The 19,628-nt window shown below is 41.0% G+C and overlaps 1 long non-coding RNA gene across 1 annotated transcript in view; it reads left to right on the top strand.

The window, feature by feature from the left end:
* The first annotated feature begins 4,187 nt into the window (after window positions 1–4,187).
* Window positions 4,188–19,628, top strand: part of LOC139033877 (uncharacterized) — a 51,288-nt gene continuing 35,847 nt past the window's right edge. The window contains exon 1 of the long non-coding RNA XR_011486364.1: window positions 4,188–4,237. This is a non-coding gene — a long non-coding RNA (uncharacterized lncRNA). The remainder of the gene's footprint in view (window positions 4,238–19,628) is intronic.

Below are 19,628 nucleotides of genomic sequence, written 5' to 3'. Positions count from 1 at the left end.
ACTTATTAAAGAGGTTGTCTTTTCTCTATTGTATATTTTTGCCTCCTTTGTCAAAGATAAGGGGCCCATAGGTGTGGGGATTTATCTCTCAACTTTCTATTTTGTTCCTTTGATCTATATTTCTGTCTTTGTGCCAGTACCACACTGTCTTGATGACTGTAGCATTGTACCGTCATCTGAAGACAGACAGGTTGATTCCTCCATTTCCATTTTTCTTTCTTGAAATTACTTTGGCTATTCGAGGTTTTTGTGTGTGTGTTTCCATACCAATTGTGAAAGTATTTGTCTAGTTTTCTAGAAATACCATTGGTAGCTTGATAGGAATTGCAATGAATCTCTAGATTGCTTTGGGTGGTATACTCATTTTCACAATATTGATTCTTCCAATCCATGAACATGGTATATTTCTCCATCTATTTGTGTCTTCTTTGATTTCTTTCATCAGTGTTTTATAGTTTTCTATATATAGGTCTTTTGTTTCTTTAGGTAGATCTATTCCTGATTTTTTTATTCTTTTCATCACAATGCTGAAAGGAATTGTTTCCCTAAATTCTCTTTCTCATTGTTGGGGTATAGGATTGCAAGGGATTTTTGTGTGTTAATTTTATATCCTGCAACTTCACTATATTCATTGATTAGCTCTAATCATTTTCTGGTGGAGTCTTTAGTGTTTTCTATGTAGAGGATCATGTCATATGCAAATGGTGAGAGTATTATTTCTTCCTTTTCAATCTGGATTCCTTTTATTTCAGTTTCTTCTCTGACTGCTGTGGCTAAAACTTCCAAAAGTATGTCAAATAATAGTGGTGAGAGTGGGCACCCTTGTCTTGTTCCTGACTTTAGAGGAAATGATTTCAATTTTTCACCATTGAGGATAAGGTTTGCTGTGGGTTTATCATATATGGTATTTAGTATGCTGAGGTATGTTCTTCTGATGCCTGCTTTCTGAAGACTTTTTATCATAAGTGGGTGTTGAATTTTGTCAAAGGCTTTCTGTGCATCTATGGAGACGATCGTATGGTTTTTAACTTTCAATTTGCTAATGTGGTGTGTCACATTGATTGATTTGCAAGTATAGAAGAATCCTTGCCTCCCTGGGATAAAGCCCACTTGGTCACGATGTATGATCTTTGTAAAATGTTGTTGGATTCTGTTTACCAGGAGCTTCCTTCTCCTCCTGTTCTATGTCTGCCAGTTTGCCATAGTTGAAAGGCTTAGAACGTGCCTGCCTGAGTCCTTCAAGAATGCATCTGACAAAATGACTCTGATCCCATCTTCCTTTAGCAGTGTTATAGTCCCAGTCTGGTTCTGTAGCTGGGACCGCCTGACTTCCAGTGGGTACCGTGGCCATGCAGTATCACATAGGAAGACCAGGTGTGTCTTCTTTAAGCCCTGGGGATCAAATCTATCTCCGTTTTTCAGGATACAGTTCAAAGGAGTGAAGCTGGAATTGTTAGCTCCCATCTGTAAGAGAGAAAAAAAGCGACCAGCGCCATTTTTTCTACTGGAGGCATCCCTCCCTGCTCTAGATGGGGGTGTAGACAGACGTTACACCAAAAGCTTTTCCTTCCCGATCGGACTTAGTCTGTCCCTTACCGACACAGGCGTCACACTCGTCCCTCCCAGTTCTAACACGAGATGGGGTGGGGATGCCCCAGGGGTAGACCTGATGGCATCCCTGACTGACGTCCAGCTCTTCACCTTGCTTGCCTCGATGCCACCCAAGGTGCAGTCAGAGTAACCTTCCAGAATGCCTCCCAAACTAAGACCTCTGGGAGACACATTCGTCACCTGAGTGCCTGTGCACGACCCTGATTATATTCCTGACCACAATAAGATGTGCACGAACTTTAAACTGAGATGTTTCTTCCAAGCATCACCACACCAGTATAAGAACCTCCTCTGGTCCACTAAGAGCCAGTGTTACTAAAGGGGGAAAAAAAAATGCAGTTTCAATACGAGTATCCTTTAACCTCAGAGATGCTCTTGGAGTTAGAGCTCCATCTAGCTTCCAGAATTTTGAGTCCTAGCGAGGTTAGGTGCTTTCTGACTGACTGCCAATCCCAGTTTGGGACCTAGACCACAGTACAATAGCAACATAGATCACAAGTCCCTTGAAAGTCTATGATCTGATAGATTAGGTTGTAGTTCTAATTCCCAAAGAGTTATGAAATGGTCAAAGAGACTGAAAAATTTGACAGAGAAAGAAGAGTTCGGTTCACACGCTTTGCCCATTTCTGGTCAGTTCCAAAAAGAGACATTGGTTGCCTCTTGGCATTAGCAGGTCGGTATAAACCTCCGACAGGTTTCTGCCACAAGCCTTATGAGGTCGGTGTGGAACCGCAGAGCAGGACTCCTCACTTGCTTCGCAAAGAGCGTTTCATTAATTCACACAAGCACACTATAGAGTTAGTAAAGTACATCAGAAAATGTGTTCGATCGGAGAACAAAGAACTAGAGCTCCAAGCATCCTTACCTTGTCCTGAAGGATCCTGGACGAGCCCCAAAGATGAAAGGCTGTTGCCGAATGATAAGACGCCAGGATTCTTGGCCTCCGGAGAAGACAAATTCAATCTGGGGCTAGAGACGAGGCTGGACCGCTCAGAGCTTTTGTGTAATAAAGTTTTATTCAAATATAAAGGAGATAGAGAAAGCTCCTGACGTAGGAATCAGAAAGGGGCAGAAAGAGTACCCTGTCCTAGTCTTCAGCTGGATGTTATATAGTCACTGGCAGCCTGTTAATGAAAAGAAAGGAATGTCTTAAAACTCAGAATGGCACCAGATAATTCTTTTCCAGGCCATAAAACAACTGACTTGAATCTTGTAGAAGGGGAGATTACCAAACAAATAGTTTCGTTTCGATAGATTAGGGGAAAAATATCTAAGTATAATATAATAGTCTTTCAAGGAGTTTCTGAGCCATTTGGCCGAACCAACTTGAAGACAGAGTCTGGGGTACATTAGCATAACTTAAGACAAACATTTCCATAAGAAAAAATGTATTGGTTAACTCAAGGTTTTGAGAATAGTTAGCTTCAGGTGAAACCAGGTGTCATGGCAACACAGCATTTTAAGAGAAACCTTTTAAATTTGTATAGAGAAGGAAAAAAAATCTCTAGTTTGTTTCCTCCTGCCACTTAAGAGAGATAAAAATGTCTGACACTTGCAGCCTATTTCCTCCGTTTGGAGACCCCTGGCCTTCCTGCCTGTTACCCTCTCAGAATCGCAGCGCGCCAGGCCTCCCTGTCCATCACCAACTCCCAGAGTTTACTCAGACTCACGCCCATTGAGTCAGTGATGCAAGTCAGCCATAGGTATACGTATATCCCTGCCATTTAAAACCCCCTCCTATCTCCTTTCTCAGGAAGACTGCTCCATGTATGAAGAACTCAATTGGCTTCCTGCTGAATTCTGAGAATAGGCTCTCGTTAACACTAAATCTGAACTTACTGAATTCAGTACATATATATTCAGTATTCTTGTCCGGAAAATCCCATGGACAGAGGAGCCTGGTGGGCTACAGTCCCATGGGGTGGCAGAGTTGGACACGACTGAGCAACTTCACTTTCACCTCTTAGTTACAAGGAGGACAGATTCCACTGAGGGGCAGAAGGAGGTGGTGAACACTTTGTGCTCTTATCATCATCACCTCAGGGAAACAGAAGGTTTTCCAAAGGTCTCTTAGAAAATCATTTTACCCTGGCTAATCCACACAGTGAATCTTTACTTTTAGAAAATAAATTGTAAACTATCTCCTAAATATTAAGGAAACAATACAGATGCAGGGGATATGTAAATTTGTTAGTGTATCCCAGTTTGATTTCAGGATATAAAGGAAAATAAATATTCCTGACCTTGAAATATCACATGTGTTTTGTCAGTTCTCATTCACTCTAAAGGTCAAATGTCCAGATTCCCTCAAGCTTCCTCTAAAACAATCATCATGATAAAAATGACAAAATGACATGAAAGATGATTCCTGCCAAGCAGGATACTGAAGATGACTTCTGTGTCACCTTGGTCTTAGGAGGAACAACCATTGGTTCACGAGGCATCACACCAACATAATGATCATGTAAAAGGTGGCAAGTCACAACCTCTCCAGCTACTGGGGCAACCTCTGTTTTGACCAAAGAAAGACTACAGGAGCGTCAAAATGAAGGTTGTGTTCCTGAGTTTACTATTAATTTTGGTTTGTGCTGCCCAAGAAGAGGAAGCTCAGCCAAGTCTCTCAGAGGTACCAGGGATGGTCTGATCTGGGAGCAGGTCTTGGGTGTGTGTGTGTGTGTGTGTGTGTGTGTGCACGTGCGTGTGTGTGTGTATTAGTTGCCTCTTTTGCATTTCTCCTGCTCTTGTAACATAGAAAGAGGGTCAGTCTGTATAATGGGCTCCAATTTCATCCATCTCATTAGAACTAATCCAAATGAATTCTTTTTAATGGCTGAGTAATATTCCTTGGTGTATATGTACCACAGCTTCCTTATCCATTCGTCTGCTGATGGGCATCTAGGTTGCTTCCATGTCCTGACTATTATAAACAGTGCTGTGATGAACACTGGGGTGCACGTGTCTCTTTCAACTCTGGTTTCCTCGGTGTGTATGTTGTAAAGTAATTAGCCTCCAACTAATAAAAATGAATGGGGAAAAAAAATAGAAAGCGGGTCAGTCAAACAGCTGTTGGGGTTCTTTAATTTGACATCAGAGCTCAAGCTATCTCAGAGAAATCTCAATTCCTTCTTTCATTCTGACTTCAGTTTTACATTATTGTCAATTTTGATAGTGTCTCTGATTTGCACAAATGGTGGGAAATTCATGACCAATGATGCTGGATGAAATAAAAACACAAGGACTACACATTTGAAGGGGAATTTTCCTATTAGCTTTCCGGGCAATGGAAAACCGCATACATTGCATCCAGTAACCTGGAGAATATCAAGACCAATGGACCATTCAGGATTTACCTCCCAAAACCTCTGTTTGATGATGAAAAGGACAGAGTAGACTTCTACTTTTATGTCAAGCAAGTAAAAATGACGCAGAAGGAAAGCACAGATAAAGTTCGAGCCTCAGGGATGGTGTCTTCCCCTTCTGCAGAGAACTCTCTAGATGATGTTGAGAGCATTACCCCCTGAGTTATGCAGCTGAGCAGGGTCTCTCAGCTGATGGTGGGAGTTCCCCTCTGACCCTCCAGGGAACATCCTGGAGCCTTTGCTTGAGAGATGGTCCCAGAAGCTCCACTGGCATCAATTCATTACAGGCAAGAGGGGCACAGATATAATCTCCATCTGTCAAACAAACATAAAATGTGTACTTGAGTGATTCCTTGTGTGTGTGTGTACATCTCAACGTTTGTGTCTTTCAGGGTTTAATCCTCTTAATGTTACTGTGATGGAAGAAGAATATGTGTTTTGATAAAATTTAATATTTATTTTCCTAAGTTGGTGATTTTCTTTTCCTATCATATGACTTAATGAATCATTGCCAGGGTTGTGAATACCCCCAAGGTGTGTCATGATGGCCATAATTCACTATTTTCGAGAAGTATTTCTTAAAAACAGGTATAATTTGATTTTCCCAAAATTCTAGGTTCTTACATATTCAGATTTAAACATGATTTATTTTGTACTTGCAGTTTATCTTTGGCACTACAGCTCACATTTATTAGACAAGCCCTCCTCGTCACTTGATTGTGACTTGGTCTTAGAGACCATGTTTCTTCTCTTTTCAAGGTCACATTGTTACCGGCACTAAGCTTACATGCCACACTTAATCTCTGGGTAGAAACAAAGAAAATCCAAATTACATATAACAGTTTTTCATGACTTTAATCAACCTGCTCAAATGTGTTTTGTTTTTACGACACAAGGGAAAATGGGAACATAAACATGTCGTGGGAATAAAGCTAGATGATGGCGCTTATGCTGTTGACTCTAAGTATGAGTGCTTCACTGGTCAGAGTATGCTTACGTGGGAATCTTGGCATAACTTCCTTCAGAAATCCCACACAGCCAAATTCTACTGCTATGAGCAATCAGATGGGTGAGCAGCCTCTAGTTCCTAAGATCTCCAATCAGTTTATTTTGTCATGAGAGAAATGTTCAAACACATGGCTTAGAGATCTCCAACCAATTATGAGTGTTAGCCAATCATATAGCATGTGGAGAACTGTATTTCATATGGTTTTCACAGATAATTTACAACAGCCTTTTGAACTGACATTGCAGGAGACTAAATTTTGCACATCAGTGTCATTCACTTTAAAAATATATATATTAAGACATCTTAATCCACTCAAGGCTCAGTGAATGAACTTAAATCCAAATAAATCATCCTGAGTTCAACTACAAAGTCAGCTTCTGTTGAAAGTCATGGGGATTCTGGCTAACATTTATATCCCTATGTCTTTAATAACAGCCCCAAAATATGTTCCTAATTTTACATGGCATAAGTGGTACATATTTCATTACAATTTAAGTGTATCCAATTAAGTGTATGAAAATTTGGGAATGGAAAAGTCTTACCTGTTTTTCTTTCCCCTTTGTCAAAATAAGGTGTCCATAGGTACGTGGATTTATCTCTGGGCTTTATATTTTGTTCCACTGATCTAAAAGCTTTTGCACAACAAAGGAAACTATAAGCAAGGTGAAAAGACAGCCTTCAGAATGGGAGAAAATAATAGCAAATGAAGAAACAGACAAAAGATTAATCTCAAAAAATATACAAGCAACTCCTGCAGCTCAAATCCAGAAAAAATAAATGACCCAATCAAAAAATGGGCCAAAGATCTAAACAGACATTTCTCCAAAGAAGACATACAGATAGCTAACAAACACGTGAAAAGATGCTCAACCTCACTCATTATCAGAGAAATGCAAATCAAAACCTCAATGAGGTACTATTACATGCCAGTCAGGATGGCTGCTATCCAAAAGTCTACAAACAATAAATGCTGGAGAGGGTGTGGAGAAAAGGGAACCCTCTTACACTGTTGGTGGGAATGCAAACTAGTGCAGCCACTATGGAGAACAGTGTGGAGATTCCTTAAAAACCTGGAAATAGAACTGCCATATGACCCAGCAATCCCACTGCTGGGCATACACACCGAGGAAACCAGATCTGAAAGAGACACGTGTACCCCAATGTTCATCGCAGCACTGTTTATAATAGCCAGGACATGGAAGCAACCTAGATGCCCATCAGCAGACGAATGGATAAGGAAGCTGTGGTACATATACACCATGGAATATTATCAGTCATGAAAAAGAATTCATTTGAATTAGTTCTGATGAGGTGGATGAAACTGGAGCCCATTATACAGAGTGAAGCAAGCCAGAAAGAAAAACACCAATACAGTATACTAATGCATATATATATATATATGTGGAATTTAGAAAGATGGTAACGATAACCCTATATGCAAGACAGAAAAAGAGGCACAGATGTACAGAACAGACTTTTGGACTCTGTAGGAGAAGGCAAGGGTGGGGTGGTCTGAGACAACAGCATCGAAACATGTATATTATCAAGTGTGAAACAGATCGCCATTCCAGGTTGGATTCATGAGACAAGTACTCAGGGCTGGTGCACTGGGGTGACCCAGAGGGATGGGATGGGGAGGGAGATGGGAGGGGGGTTCAGGATGGGGAACATACGTAAATCCATGGCTGATTCATGTCAATGTATGGCAAAAACCACTGCAAAATTGTAAAGTAATTAGCCTCCAACTAATAAAAAAAATTGGGAAAAATAAAAATATTAAAAATAATAAAACACACAAATATGCCTACTAAATTTACCCATCCAGAAATATACCTTTTAAGGGATAGGTGTTCCATCAGAGACAATTCTGAGGGTGGGTAAATAGAGATGCCCTAGAGGTATTGAGGGGAGAAGGAAAAAAAAAAAAGACTAAGCCATCATGGGGTGGGGGACAGAGGTATGGATCCTCTTACTGCAGTGGGAGGGGGCAGTATGTTCCACAAAGATGTCCCTAGAAAGCATCGTATTCATCACAGGGAAAGGAACTTGTGTTCCACTCTCTCAGGTTCATACAGAGAAAGTGGAAGATGCCATGGGCCACAGCTGAGGAAACATGCATATTCTGACCACACCAGCACTTCTGCAACTGAGCTGAAGGACTGACACTTGGTAGCATTCCCTCACTAGGACAGGCTAACCACTCCACTACTCCAGTGTTCTGGCCTGGAGAATTCCATGGTCTATATGGTCTATGGGGTCACAAAGAGTCGGATACAGATGAGCGAATTACACTCATTTACATACTTACACACACATATGTGTTTGTATGTCTTTTCATAACTATATGTATTAAAAATGGGTTATCACCACAAATTACACAAATAAAGAAAATGAAAAAAACTATAAACAGATTTATGTTATTGCAATTAGCATTCCATTGAAATGGACACATTACTTGAAAGATGTGTCATGACAATTAATGCATGATAAAGCAGGAAAATTCTACTATCCTTTATCTGTCAAGGACATTGAGTAGAATGCTTCATAAAATTGCAGGTCAAGAATGTTTTATTCAAACCCAAGAAGTAAACAAGAAATATCACTAAACTTGGAGAAAGTCATTCATTGACGTATGATCCTATGAATCATATTAAACTATTTTCCTTTCCTGAAAATTCTATGAAAGTGAACATCGCTCAGTCGTGTCTGACTATGTGTGACTCCATGACTATAGAGTCCATGGAATTCTTCAGGTGAGAATTCAGGAGTGGGTAGCCTTTCCCTTTGTCATGGGATTTTTCCAACCCAGGTATCGAACTCATGTCTCCCGCATTGCAAGTGGATTCTTTACCAACTGAGCCACTATGGAAGCCCAACAATATTGGAGTGGGTAGCCGATCCCTACTCCAGCGTATCTTCCCAACTCAGGAATCAAACTGGGGTCTCCGGCAATGCAGGCTGATTCTTTACCAACTGAGTTCTCATAGAAGCCCTATATGATCATAGGGGATTTGATCTGGGTCATACCTGAATGGTCTAGTGGTTTTCTTTACTTTCATCAATTTAAGTCTGAATTTTGCAATAAGGAGCTGATGATCTAAGCCACAGTCAGCACCAGGTCTTAGGTTTGCTGACTGTATATTCCTTCTCCTTCATCAACTGCAAAGAATATAAACAATTTGACTTTGGTACTGACCATCTGGTGACATCCATGTGTAGAGTCACCTCTTGTGCTGTTAAAAGAGGCTGTTAGCTGTGCATTCTCTTGCCAAAACTCTGTTAACCTTTGCCCTGCTTCAATTTGTTGTCCAAGGCCAAACTTGTCTGCTACTCCAGGTAAATCTTGACATCCTACATTTGCATTCTAGTTCTCTATGACAAAAGGGACATTTTTTATGGTATTAGTTCTAAAACTTAGATCTACAAGATCTAAAAAGTCTTAGATCTAACAGAATCATTCAACTTCAGCTTTTTCGGCATTAGTGGTTGAGGCATAGACTTGGATAACTGTGATGTTGAATCGCCTTGGAAACAGATATCATTCAGCCATTTCTGAGATTGCACCAGAGTACTGAATCATGGATTTGTTGACTATGATGGCTACTCCATTTCTTCTAAGGGATTCTTTCCCACAGTAGTAGATATGATGGTCAGCTGAATTAAATTCACCCATTCCAGTCCATTTAAGTTCACTGATTCCTAAAATGTCAGCGTTCACTCTTGCCATATTCTGTTTAACCACTTCCAACTTACCTTGACTCATGGACTTAACACTCCAGGTTCCAATGCAATATCGTTCTTTACAGAATTGGACTTTACTTTCAGCACCAGACCCATGCACATCTGAGCAATATTTCTGCTTTAGCCCAGCCTCTTATGGGGAAACCGTGGCTGACTTTATTTTTCTGGGCTCCAAAATCACTGCACATGGTGATGCAACCATGAAATTAAGACACTTACTCCTTAGAGGGAAAGTTATGGCCAACCTAGACAGCATATTAAAAAGCAGAGACATTACTTTGTCAACATAAGTCTGTCTAGTCAAGGCTATGGTTTTCCCAGTGGTGATATATGGATATGAGAGTTGGACTATAAAGAAAGCTGAGCACAGAAGAATTGGTGGTTTTGAACTGTGGTGTTGCAGAAGACTTTTGAGAGTCCCTTGGATTGCAAGGAGATCCAACCAGTCCATCCTAAAGGAGATCAGTCCTGAGTGTTCATTGTAAGGACTGATGTTGAAGCTGAAGCTCCAATATTTGGCCACCTGATGTGAAGAGCTGACTCATTTGAAAAGACCCTGATGTTGGGAAAGATTGAGGGCAGGAGATGGAGGGGACAACAAAGCATGAGATGATTGGATGGCATCCCCGACACAATGGGCATGAGTTTGGGTGGGCTCCAGGAGTTGGTGATGGACAGGGAGGCCTGGCGTGCTGCGGTTCATGGGGTCACAAAGAGTCAGACACAACTGAGCAACTGAATGAACTGAACTTGATTCCTTATGGAGCTGTTTCTCCACTCTTCCCTTGTAGTGTATTGCACACCTATTAACCTGGCAGGCTCATTTTCCAGTGCCATATAGTTTTGCCTTTAAATACTGTTCATGGGGTTCTCAAGGCCTGAATACTGAAGAAGTTTGGCATTCCCTCCTCCAGTGGACCACATTTTGTCAGGTGCTTACTCTCAGGGACATGCCCTTCAGCCACTCTACATAGCCAGCCGACATGCCTGGTACTTTGGATGTTCCACTGCAGGTCTTCGTTAAGCTTGGAAAGCTTCACAGGGCACTGAGTGTTGATGAAAGTCCTGCCTGGAGGCTGGGGCAAAGACCCTGCTGGTGTCACCAGGAAGGGGGTGTGAGGAAGGCTGGAACCACGGTTGTAGGACGCCCTGGAGTGGAGAGCTCCCTGGTCTCAGTGCCGCTGCTGCCGACGCTGACCCAGATCTGTTATCCAGGAGTGGAGGGCTCCCCTCCTCATTTGTTTTGGTAGGGCAAAGTTTTTTACCCGAGAACTGGTTCAACTGGAACTGGTTCATTAGGAAACTAGTGCCAGTGGAGGTGGGTAGCCTGGTTGGAGTTAGTTCATATTTTATAGGGTAAATTTATTTACATAATTTGTGAGGTGGTTTGGCAAGCCACACCAGGATTCTTGGCGGGAGGATCTCAGGGACAGGTGGGATGGGTGGACTACAGACCATGAGGTTGCAGAGAGTGGGATGTGGCTGAGTAACTAACACTTCGCTTTATTAGAAGGGCCTCCTTGGTGGCTTAGACAGTGAAGAATCTGCCTGCAAAGCAGAAGACCCAGGTTCAATCCCTAGTTTGGGAAGATCTCCTGGAGAAGGGAATAGCAAGCCACTCCAGTGTTCTTGCCTGGAGTATCCCACGGACAGGGGAGCCTGGTGGGCTGCAGTCCACAGGGTCACAAAGAGTCAGACTCAACTGACTGACTGACACAACACATGCTCCTCTGTGCATTGATGTTGGAGTTTGCTTGTGCTTTCGTTGTTGGAGTTAGCTTACATTCCTTTGTGTCTTGGTGTTTTCAAACTTATAAAAATGGGAGACATAAAATTTATCCCAAAGGAACGTTCTTTGGCATGTACATAACACAGGTTAAGATCAAAAGAGCAATGACCCTTGAATGACTCCCGTTTTGAGAATCTGGCAGTTTGAAGCACTTTACGAAGGGGAGTAACACACTGGTCATAAATGAAGAGGGCCAGAGCCTCCCACATACTCCCGCGGAATCGAGTGGTCTGATTCTAATTCCCCTGGAGGAGCCCTGACAGTGGGGAGCTTCAGCTCCAGTTTGGGGAGCACCTCCTGCGAAGGAAAACTCCAACCTTATGGACAAAGTTCCAAGGTCTTTAAGGGGCTGGGAAATCATGTTACTGCTACTTTCCAGCTGCCTAGGTTTGGGTTTATTCTGGCCACTTTGGTAACATGCAGGCATCTGGTACTAACTGCTGGAGCTGAAATGAGAAGTGTTTCTTCTATCATCCCCCCCACCCACACTTTTGCATTTCTCTCTGCTTGAATCATCTGTGAACACACTATTGACTGTGGAAGCAATTGAGGAAATCTGGCTACGGTTACTCTCTCATGTGTTCTGAGCCACAGAGCGCACCGTGCCCCATAAGAGCTGCCAACCAACAACTTAAGGCTCTCATTTCCTCTTCCTCCCTTGAGCCAAGAATCAGGTCAGCTAGTATCTTGTGGGCATGAGTCAGGCACTTAAAAGCCCTTAGGCCATCTGCCAGTTGAGGGTTCCTGTGGCCTCATAAGGAGTAAGGGAACAGGCCAGACTATCAGTGTCCGCCCCCAGCAGGACAACCTCTGGGCAAATGAGGTAAATGTTGGTTCAGGAAAACACTGAGCCCACATCACCTGGCCACTCCCCTCGGGGCAGAAAGAGGCAGATTCCTCCATCTCTCTCTCCTGGTACCTTCACCTCTTTCCCCATCATTTCAGGCTGACTCACAGGAGCCAAGGTGTTGCTTCTGAGCCTTCCCAAGAGTTCTCCTCTCGTAAGCTAGATGAGGAAAAGCAAGGCTTTCCAACACAGGTAAATGGGTATGTCAAGTCCCTCAGTTTCACCGAGGTGGCCACCGAATTCTTTCAAGAAGTGAAAGCCTACCCTTGTTTCACAACCATCGTCTTTATAGCACCACCAGAGCGGCTCCAAAAATCCTTTACACTCCAAAAATCTTCCCCATTTATCTTGAGATCCTTGTGAACATTAAACATGGGGTGGGGGTGGGATGTCATTCTAGGCAGAACAGCCTTATATTTTTGAGATGGAAATGTCCTATTGGTCTCTTAGCAACACTCATCTGTGACTCCTTTTTTACATACGAATTTTAGAGAGTTTAATGTGATTTAGAAGTTGGCTTGTCAAAGGCGATTAGAAACTTCTTTTTCTGCAAATATCTCGCCGTCTCATCAAGTGAGCTTGACTTGTTCCACCTGTGAGACACCCAATTTTAATCCAACCTCTTTTGAGAACTGATGGGTTTCACAATGCCTTACCTGATTTAGGACTGAAATCCTGAAATGAGAATTCAGATCTCTCTTTGTGTGCATCTTTGTCTTTGGATAACAATGCCATGGTTGATTTGTAAAAAAATTCTAACTAATTGGCTTAAAAAGGATTAAGCGTTTATAAACTTACAATCCCAACAATTCAAAATACAAGAGAAATTAAGCTAAATGAATTCCAGGTTCCTGTGAACTGGGAAATAGTATTAAACTAGTATTTGGTATTAAAGTTTAAATTTATTGATCTAAGTAATATACATGCCTTAGGTCACCATAATAAAACATAATATTAAGCAGAATATTTTCATTGTGCCTAGATGATGATTGCATTCATGAAATTAAAAGATGTTTACTCCTTGGAAGGAAACTTATGACCATCCTAGACAGCATATTGAAAAGCAGAGACATTACTTTGTCAACAAAGGTCCGTCTAGTCAAAGCTATGGTTTTCCCAGTGGTCATGTATGGATGTGACAGTGGGAATATAGAGAAAGTTGAGTGCCAAAGAATTGATGCTTTTGAACTGTGCTGTTGCAGAAGACTCTTGATGGTCCCTTGGATTGCAAGGAGATCCAACCAGTCCATCCTAAAGGAAATCAGTCCTGGATATGCATTGGACTGACTGATGCTGAAGCTGAAACTCCAACACTTTGACCACCTAATGCGAAGAGCTGACTCATTTGAAAAGACCCTGATGCTGGGAAAGATTAAGGGCAGGAGGAGAAGGGGACAACAGAGGATGAGATGGTTGGATGGCATCACCGACTCCATGGACATGGGTTTGGGAGAACTCCGGGAGTTGCTGATGGACAGGGAGGCCTGGCGTGCTGGAGTTCATGGAGCCGCAAAGAGTCGGACACGACTGAGTGACTCGACTGAACTGAACTGAGGTTTAATATAAGTAAAATAAGATCTTATTATGTCCGTTACAAGGTAAGTAACTCAGAGTGAAAAAAACCTCTGTGGAAAGAGTGCAAAGGAGATACAAGTTTTCAGTGAATTTTTGGAAATAATTGTTTAAGGATCTCTCCAAATATTCTACAACTTGAAAGTTAAAACTGATATAATACATTAAGTGATGAAATGTTTATAGAAAATGACCTGAAAAAGTGTGTTGTACATGATCAGTCAGTACTGACTGAGTCTAAAACAACTTTAACTGAGTAAATGAACCTTTAAACTAAGCAGAGGCAAAATGTAAATTTAACTTTTCTCTCTTTTAAAAAAACTCAAGCTTTCAAAAAATGTATTTTCCCTTTGATAAGGAGTTTTAAGTATTTTTTTTTTCCCTTTTTAACTGATCTGTATTTGCCTTTGAAATTTTTTATTGTTATTTTGACTAAGACAACAAGTATTTTTCACAGTGACCTAGGAATCTGCTGTGTTTTAAAACACTTCATTATTTCTGAATGCACTTTTAACAAAACTTCTAAGAACAAATTACCTCTAGCTGACTATGGGATGCTTGAAAGGGTCCCTAAAAGAACAGAGAGAAAGACATTAAGCTAATTAGTTTCATGTGGTATGATAGGTAAGAGGAGTTTTCTTGAGAAATAGATCTTAAGTTATATTCTAAATGATGCAGATATTCTAGAGATTATATGGTGTGCCTAAAATATGCAGTCACAAAGAGTCGGACACGACTGAGCTGAACTGAACTGAAAAACATATGTCCTGGTCGAATATTAGTCATATTTCTAGTGATTATCTGAAAGTGTTGTATGTCACTGCAATAACCAGGTTCTTTGTGAATTGCATTGTAGTCATATTTAAACTTGCCTTCTTGAGTCTTTTGTCATTAAGGATAGCTACAGTTCCACTCTGATACCTTGTAAAAATATCTCCTGTTCAAGAAGAGTGATTAAAGGGTTGGGGGGGAGGCTTTGAATAATTGCAAGTTGCTGACTTTCAGACCATAATGCTGAACAGAGTAAAAATAAATAAATACATAATTCTAATGGGAAACCTGATGGCTTCATAAAGCTGCTAACATAAAGAATTAGTTGCATAGGACTGAATGACTAGTAAATATGGTCATAATTTTTATGGTTTCTATCCAAAAAAATGACTGGTTTAAACCTATGTTTTCCAGGTGTAAGAAAAACCACCTCAAACTAACAATGATAGCTAGTAGCTTGGTAAGTTATGCCTTCTATGAGTAAAACTGAAGCACTTATCTTTTTCTCCCTACCTGCCTTATCCTGCCATATGCTTGTCTCAAAGATTAAGCCTTGCATGAATGTGCATGGCCAGTACAACAAGACTGCAGATAGCTCATTAAATTGGTTATTCCTGTCCAATGGTCACTTGATTACTGAAACTGGATACAGTTCCATTCAGTCGCTCTGTCATGTCCGACTCTTGGCGACCCCATGGGCTGCAACATGCCAGGCCTCCCTGTCCATCACCAGCTTTCAGAGTTTACCCAAACTCATGTCCATTGAGTCAGTGATGTCATCCAACCATCCCATTCTCTGTCGTCCCCTCCTCCTCCTGCATTCAATCTTTCCTAGCATCAGGGTATTTTCAAATGAATCAGCTCTTTTAATCAGGTGGCCAAAGTATTGGACTTTCAGCTTCAACATCAGTCTTTCCAATGAACATTCAGGACTGATCTCCTTTAGGATGGACTGTTTCGATCTCCTTGCATTCCAAGGGACTCTCAAGAGTCTCGCCCAATGCCACAGTTCCAAAACATCAATTCTTCTGTGCTCGACTCTCTTTATAGTCCAACTCTCACATCCATACATGACTTCTGGAAAAACCAGAGCTTTGATTAGATGGACATTTGTTGGCAAAGTAATGTCTCTGCTTTTTCATATGCTATCTAGTTTGGTCATAACTTTCCTCCCCAGGAGTAATCATCTTTTAATTTCATGGCTGCAGTCACCATCTGCAGTGATTTTGGAGCCCCCCAAAAATAAATTCAGCCAGTGTTTCCCTATTTATTTGCCATGAACTGATGGGAGCATATTCCATGATCTTAATTTTCTAAATGTTGAGATTTAAGCCAACTTTTTCTCTCTCCTCTTTGATTTTCATCAAGAGGTTCTATAGGTCTTCCTCACCTTCCTCAAGAGGCTCTTTAGTTCTTTGCTTTCTGCCATAAGGGAGGTGTCATCTGCATAGCTGAGGTTATTGATACTTCTCCCAGCAATCTTGATTCTAGCTTGTGCTTCTTCCAGCCCAGCGTTTCTTATGATGTACTCTGCATATAAGTTAAATAAGCAGAGTGAAAATACACAGCCTTGACATACTCCTTTCCTATTTGGAACCAGTCTGTTGTTCCATGTCCAGGTCCAACTGTTGCTTCTTGACCTGCATACAAATGTCTCAAGAAGCAGGTCAGGTGGTCTAGTATTCCCATCTTATTCAGGCACCGTTCACTGCTCCAGCACCACAGCAACTGGATTACAAGTAGTTGTAGTAATCATTGTTTACATTTGTTCTTTGTTTTCAAATTGTGCTTTGTATCTGTGTGCTGAACTGCGTCATTGTCAATGTCACTAGCTTCATTTTTTATGCATGGTCTCATTTTAAGGACTGTTGCCTCTCGCAGTACCCAAAGAGTAATCAGCCCTCCAACAATAATTCCATGGCTAAACATCTTGAGAAAATCACATCCATAACATAAAATACATCTAACATTGTGATTCTAAGTATGGGATGAAGCAATAAGAGAAAATGTCTCTTGGATTTTAGTTAGCCAGAATCCACAGATAATTTTTAATTGCTGATGGGGCCTGGTCCAAAACTGAACACCTTGAGTGGCACATCAAAAATTATTGCCTAAACTTGACATAGCCTCCCAGTGCCGTGACAAGTGTTGACCATGGAGTGTCTCCCAAATATTGGTCACATTCATGACCAAGAGGGGAAGACTGAAAATTGGAACCAACAATCGCAGCCCTCCAACATGAGCTGGTCAGACGAGAAGGAGAATATCTGCTGTCTAGGATCCATCAGTCTACAGCCACTTCATATGGTTAACCCTGAAGAAATGCTGGGAATATAGCATCCCGTGCCCTCAGAGAGCTGAAGTATATACCAAGGAAGTCATTTTAATGAGCCCTGACTCTTGTGTCTTCCCATGCATGGAAAAGTGCTCAACTCCTTAACTTGAGTTATTGTCTCCTGGATTTCAAGTGCAGAATTTTGAAGGTGACAGTAGGTGTACACTACTTTCCAAAGTAGGTGACACTTTCCAAAGAGGAAAACAAGAAGCAAAATCTCAACCTGTGAAGCAGTGACACCAGTGGTGAACACTCCCAGGACGATCCTTCTCGTGAAGCAGCATGGTCACTGCCCTCTTTTTCCACAAGACTGTAGGATGGACTTTGACAGTGGGGACTGTAGAGAAGAACCACAGCCAACTCCGTGTTGGAACTGGTTCTTTGACTTGCTTTTTATTGCCATTGTTATTATAATCATACATTATGGCCTGCCTCAGAAGACCCTACCCTCCTCCCTGACTGTATAAAGTGCCTTTTCTCAGCTCACAGGGAGGTAATCTGACCCTGCCCAGCTACGAAAAGAAGAAATTAACACAGGCATTTCAAAGGCTGGCCCATCCTGAGATGTTCTGCAAGACTGAAGACCATTTTTACTTTACTTTCACTGTCTCTAGCTCTCTATTGTGCCTTTTGACTTTAGTTTCTCATAACTTCTCTCCCTCTGTCCCTATAAAAGAACCTACCATCCAGACCCGGACAATATGCTAACTCTGAGACATTACTCTGCCGTCTTCTCAGTGGAATGTGCTAAGAAAGTCATATTCCTTGCCTCCCCACCTCCTTTTTGGATTCACTCATCTGTCAATAGCACAGGTAGAGAGTCCATGTGCCGTAAGTAAAGATCCCAGCTATGATGAAACAAACACACTGTGTGCTTCAACTAAAACCTAGTACATACAAATATATGAATGCATTAATAAATAAATACAAAAATATATTTTTGTCATAAAAGTTATATACAGAATGGCTTTCTTTAAAATAGTGGGCTTGTGTTTTATTGTCTCAACTTTAGACTCTAACAGCATTGCAACCTTCACTGTGAATCATTGAGGGAAACTGAAATTTTGAGTGGCCAAGATCAATAGCCTCCGTGCAATGTTTAGTTAAGAGTTGTGCAATCTAAGATGTAAAAGCAGTGGTTACAGAAAAAAAAAAAAAAAAAAAAAACAGACAAGTAAAACAAAATTAAGAACCTGTTGTTAGAGACTTCTCAGTTACAAAAACCTGAATAAATTTGAGGAGAAAACAGGAAGATGTACCAAGCAGAGCTTAGTGTTATTTGGAGGGAGATTCATGGGGTCGCAAAGAGTTGGACATGACTGAGTGACCTAACTGAACTGAAGAGCAGTAATGTTTTTGTAAGATGGTTCTGCTTTTATTTATTACTCTATTGCCTACATTTTGACTAATATTAATGAGAGTAGGGATTAAAGGGCATATGAGTCCTTTCAGTAAAAACCTATAGAGTTTTTTGTTTTTTTTTATCAATTACGTTAAGGATGAAAACTTTTTCCTTTCTATTATCTCTTTTAATTGGTGGAGAATGCTTTACAATGTTTTCTTGGCTTCTGCCATACAACAATGCAAGTCAGCCATAATTATTCATTAATCACCTCCTTTCTGATCCCCCTCCCCTCACCCCATCTCACCCCTCCAGTTCATCACAGAGTACATCTCTGGGCTCCCTGTGTTTCACCAGCTTCTCACCAGCTACATATTATTTGCAAGGAAGGAACAGAGATGCAGATATAGAGAACAGACTTGTGAACACAGTCAGGGAAGAAGAGTGCTAAGATGAATGGAAACCAACATGATTATTACAACTATTGCAATAATCTCTTAGAAGAACGAGTGTTTAATCTCCCCTTGATTGGCAGTTAGAAAGATCTTCCTAAGGTGGGATGCTCCTCGAATACACTCCTAGGGGACACATGTTGGTAAGAGTCCAAAACAGAAACCTGGGAATGCTGGAGGTACTAAAGTACAGATGGAAGAGTGATGATTGTATGGTAAGGGGTGTTAGCTGGGATCACATGACTACTCAAATTTATCTGAATCAGGGACTTCTCTGGTGGTCTAGTGGTAGGATTCTGCACTTTCCCTGCACAGAATACAGGGGCCATATGTGTTTCATCCCCGCTGGAGAACTAAGAACCTGCATTCTGCATGGTGCAGCCAAGATAAAGAAACAGATAAAAAATAGAAAATCCATATCAGGATCAAAGCTCAAATATAGGAAACAGTTTCAGGATATTCTGATATGTGAAAAAACAAACAAACAAACAACCAAAAAAAAAACATTCTGTCACGAAGACTTAATTTCTATTCTTAATTCTTAATTTCTATACTAGAACAGAATAAATCTTTTAATGTACTTATTTGATAAATTACCAGGAATGAAGATGAACATAAGTGAAATTTGATTGAAAAAAAAAATACAAGAAAAAATGACTCTTTCACTGTTTCACTGATGTTCAGTTAAGAAATTTATTTTTTCCCTTCAAAATTCTAAAAATTGCAAGAACTGCTGTCCAACTTTTTTGCTCACTGGGAGAAACAGCTGAGTTAGGGAGTAAATATTATATTACAGATTA

This window comes from Odocoileus virginianus, unplaced genomic scaffold (genome assembly GCF_023699985.2).
Source record: "Odocoileus virginianus isolate 20LAN1187 ecotype Illinois unplaced genomic scaffold, Ovbor_1.2 Unplaced_Contig_6, whole genome shotgun sequence".
Lineage (NCBI taxonomy): Eukaryota > Metazoa > Chordata > Mammalia > Artiodactyla > Cervidae > Odocoileus > Odocoileus virginianus.
The sequence above is the reverse complement of the archived record's forward strand: the minus strand, read 5'-3'. Positions and strand labels throughout refer to the sequence as shown.